Genomic DNA, 5115 nt, shown 5'->3' on the forward strand with positions numbered 1-5115 from the left:
ACACACACACACACACACACACACACACACACACACACACACACACATACACACACACACAATCTCCTACTACCACCACATAAATAAACATAATAAAAAAATTACTGTCTTACAGATGTGACCTTTTTGATGCGAGAACCTATTCCAATTGTACAAATATTTTAATGTGTCTGCAATGTATAAAATGCATTCATAAATAATGAATTAAATGTTCCTTCCTTACTTGGGAAGATTGTGGTCTATGGTCACTACAATGCCCACAACTATTTTTGAAGAATATATTTAATTGCTAAAGAACATTTTACATTTAGAAATGACAGTAGGGAGGACTTAGTGTGTCTTTCAAGTACAGTGAGGAAGCCTGCCTAGAGTAAGTGAAACCTATGTTGGGATTTCTAGAAGAATCAGTTAACGAATGACATTGTCTCCGTGGGGCAACCAGGTAGAGAAGGGATGAGGTATTGCTGACATAGAGATGTGGTCCTAAGAGACAAGGCAGGGGCTGGAGAGATGGCTCAGAGGTTAAGAGCACTGGCTGGTCTTCCAGAGGTCCTGTGTTCAAATCCTAGACAACCACACGGTGGCTCACAACCATCTATAATGAGATCTGGTGCCCTCTTCTGAAACGCAGGCAGAACATTATCATAATAAGTAAATGAGAAAGAGGAGAGAGAGTAGGCTTGGACTGCACAGAATCTGATATGATGTGCCCAGACATTTTGACTTTGTTTAGTAAGTACTGGTGGAAGACTGACTGTAAGCAAGAAAGTAAGACGGTTAAAGTTTGCATTTTACTTTTTTAAATTCTTTTTGACACAACCTTGGAAGGTTAGAGTTATTGAAAGCTGGTGGTGAAAGCAAGGAAACCCCTGAGAGGCTCACTGATTGTCTATGCAGGCCATAGCAAGGTGTGTATTCACAAAGAATAGAGTTGACGGATAGTTAGGAAATGGCATCCACAGAACCGTCTGAGTCATAAAGACGAAGTGTTCATGAAAGTGGAGCTGAGATACATTCCAAGATGTTGAGCCCAGTTAGCAGAGATCGGTGAGGCGGATGATGCTGGCTCAGGCAAAGTCAAGATCACAGCAGATCTAGACCACAAGAGATATTTCCATGCTTCAGTTTTTAAAACGACCCAGAGAGGAAAAAAAAATATTAATGAATTGTATATTGGTTCTCTAATCAATCAGGATAGACTGGGCAATATAGGCAGTAAGAAAAAAATTCCAAAATTTCACAGGCATAACGTAGCAGAAGTGAGTTTCGCAGTCACCCTGTATATATCCTGTTTTTGTCTAGTGGAAGGCTGGCTTTGATGCTTGGCTCCTGAAGGCAAGCTGGGAAGCTTGATATCTCTGGACTGTTGGCAGTTATTTCAACAGGGAGACACAAGTAAAATCGCATGCCTATAAGTGACACACATCACCACCAAAACATTTCTCTGGCCAAAATCAGTGGAATTACATGTGCTTCTCAAACACCGGAGAAGTTGGCAGTCAAAGTGAATAGATCTGGCCTGGAGAAGGCGGGGGACAGGGTGGTAATGACATGTACAAACCTGAGAAAACATTGCATCCACAGGAGGAAAGGAGAGAGCCGCTTAATAAGAGTGGAGCAAGAATACTGTATGGTCAAGTTCATCTTAAACTGAGAACTGAAAATATAGATTACTAGAACTGCCAAAACGCAAACCTTCCACTTCTACGCTAATTTCATTAAACCACCTATTTGTATGGAGCTTGAAGTTGAGTTCCCCATGGCACCAGGGACAACACGCAACTTTTCTTTTCGTTTATGAAGTGTTTTATTTTTTTTCCTGCACATCTTATCGTTTTCATCAAAGGTAGGTTCATGCAGATAAATCATGAGGGGAAGCATTACTTTAAAGCTATTTCAGAAGACAAGAACACTTGTATATTTTTAAGGAACATCATACTTACTATTTTAGAATAGATGCACATAATTTATTTATTCATTCATTCATTCATTCATTCATTTATTTATTTATTTATTTATTTATTTATTTATTTATAGTTTTTCAAGACAGGGTTTCTCTTTGTGTAGCCCTGGCTGTCTTTGAACATGATCTGTAGACCTGGCTGGCTTCAAACTCACGGAGATCCACCTGCCTCTGCTTCCTGAGTGCTGGGACTAAATTATGTGCCCAGCTGAGGATACACATAATTCCTAAGCTTGATTCAGCATGAGGATATAAAGTCTTATAAAGTTGCTAGACAGAGAGCTGCTGAGATAGCACAGGTAAAGACTGAGTTCAGGGACTTCAACCCCCGAGACTCACATGTAGAAGCAGAGACCCCACTCCTGCAAGCAAGCTGTCCTCTGACCTCCACCATGAGCACTGTGGCACTCACATGCATGTATGTATATGCATGCCACACAATTGGTTAGCATTTAATACAGGTTTAAATAAACTATAAGCAGTATGTATGTACACTATAATCTGTGGTCTGACATACACATGTTACAAGTCAGGTTTTTGAATTTTATGTCGAGCCCTACCAGCGTATTTTTAGAAATGCTTTCCATAACATAATAAACGTGCTCTTCAAAGCATGCCCAACCTCCATAATCTGTTAGGACTGCAATATTAAAAGCTTCACCTGTTCGAGCAGCCATTGAACACCCGCTATGTATCAGCTGCAATTCCTACAACTTAGGCTCCACTCATGAACAGAAAACTCATGAGCACCAGACTTCGGGAAGCAGCATCTTACAGACATCCAAGCCACCAAGCTTTCTGTTCTACTAGAGAAAGATTATAAATTTACCCTGCACATGTGTGCTTAACATGTTTGCTTTCTTCTTCCTCCTCCTCCTCTTCCTCTTCTTCTTCAAGACTAGTATGAGAGAGAGAAAGGGAGTATATCAAAGAGGCAAAGTGCTAGGTGATGGTCCCCAAGGAGGAAGCCAGGAAGAAAGTCAGACCACACTTTAAACAAACTGAGTATCAGTAGTGTCTGGAAAACACAAACAAAAAGCTAAAAACAGATTTTTGAACTAACCTCCCATTTTGAATGCAGCCTGCTATGACACACTTCTCCTAAGGGATAGGATGACCTCACAGGGTATGACTTATTCCCCACTTGGAAATGGTGCTGAAAACAGAGGTGTGAAGGAGTGGGGCACTGGCATGACTCACTGCTGTTGCCACTGTGTGCCCAAGATAATGTCAGCTTCGCTTGTAACCAGAGGGTAGTCCATCCTCGTCTCTTCTTCGTGGTTTCACGAAGACTGTGCAGTTAGGGAAGACTGTGCACCTGTCTAAAAAGCTAGGCTTTTTGTTTAAACATTGCACATACAAAATGCATGCCTTGCCAAACAGATTATTTGTTTCTCTCTGAGCACCAGTTGGTAAAATGTATTAGCAGTTTTGGCACTCTGTTGTAATCATATCATTAAGTTTTCCCTGAAAACTGATGAGAAATTAAGTGCAAAATCCTAAACCTAATGTGTATGAGGGATCTCTGGAGGACGATTGAGACACTGTGAAATTGAACTGTGGTGAGGGGTACACAGATCTGTGGATTACCTCAATGTTGTTCACTTGAATCATTACATAGTTTAGTTATCTGAAAAATGATAAATCTTAAGGGATGGCTTCTGTCTTGACTGGGGGCTGGGCCTGATGAACTAAGCAATCAAGCCTGATTTAAATGTTGCTGCTTTGAAAGTTTGGCTTTTTAAATATGCATCTTGGGAGCTGGTGTGATAGTTCAGTGGTTAGAGCACTGGCTGCTCTTCCAGAGGACGCGAGTTCCAGATCCCAGCACCCACGATTGGTGGCTCACAATCACCTGTAACTCCAGCTCCAGGGGAACCAATGCTTCTTTCTGGCCTCTTAAGGTATCTCTGGGCATACTCACAAATATAGAAATGAATAAATGCTAAAATAACCCGTTCTTGAAAGATCAGAGTTTAAACATGCATCTTTGGTAGAGAGCATGGCTATAACATGTTTGATGACAGTAGTATTTGTTTCAAAGTATAGCCTGTGTTTGTGTTGGTCTCCAGGCAGGTCTAGGTGCCTTCGCTGCCTTCACTGCCTCAAGGAGTCTGGAGGTTCCACATGAATTGCCTGATTCGACATGGTGATGAGAGCAAGTCCTTCTGGTCTGAGGGTATTGGGTCTTCAGCAAAGGCCCTGGTCTCCAATCTGAGCAGCTCATTATTCACTGCCAAGTCTCCTCAGTCAAGTCTCCGTATTGCTGACTCGGCAACCCAGGACCTCACACCCAGGCTACCCTCATGAAAGAAGCATTTATGTCAGTCTAGTGGCTGAGTAAAAGAGCAAGCTGTGATGTGTAATCTCTTGTTAGACTGCTCAGGGATTAAACACATGAACATGTTTGAAACCCACTTGTCCAACCAAAATGTTCCCTTTTCTTTCCCCTTTCCAAGTGAAATGGATTTATTTTTTTATTTTATTTGTGTGTGTGTGTGTGTGTGTGTGTGTGTGTGTGTGTGTGCGCTCAGCATTTTACGGCAATAACATTCAGTTGCCATCACGGATTCAATGAAGATCCTTTTTCAGTTGGAGGACTGTATTCGTCATCGAAGGTGGCATTTGCAAGCTTGAGACGCTGGAGGATGTTCCCAGGTTTAAGATGAAGATAACAGTTGTGACAAAAACTGACTTAGAACTGAGCAGGGCTGGCATGTGTTGTTTTAAAGCAAGAAGGGGCTCACAGATGGCTCAGAGGCAGATTTAGCAAGTCTGTGCTAATCACACTCACGCATGGGAATACCTCCACCCAAACCAGCCACGCTTCCCTGGGCTCCTCTGGGGTGGGGATGGGGGCTCTTGCTCAGCTAATAAATACAAGAATGAGTAATATTTGAAGGCCCGGCATATCTAATACTTCCTGCTATACTTATAACTGACTGTATATTACTCAAACCTCCACGACAAAGAGACAGTTCGTGAGAGGTGGTCCATGAGGATAAAAACAAATTTCAGACGTTCAGTTTTGAACAGATAAATAACTGAATTCTTGAATGCTTTACTTCTAGATAGTTTTCAACTTCTCTGTTAGTCTGTCTCAAGCAGATTAATTTTTCCATACTACTGTTATTTTGAATAAAATACAGCAT

This window comes from Psammomys obesus, unplaced genomic scaffold (assembly GCF_907164565.1).
Source record: "Psammomys obesus unplaced genomic scaffold, mPsaObe1.curated_primary_1811, whole genome shotgun sequence".
In the NCBI taxonomy this organism is placed as follows: domain Eukaryota; kingdom Metazoa; phylum Chordata; class Mammalia; order Rodentia; family Muridae; genus Psammomys; species Psammomys obesus.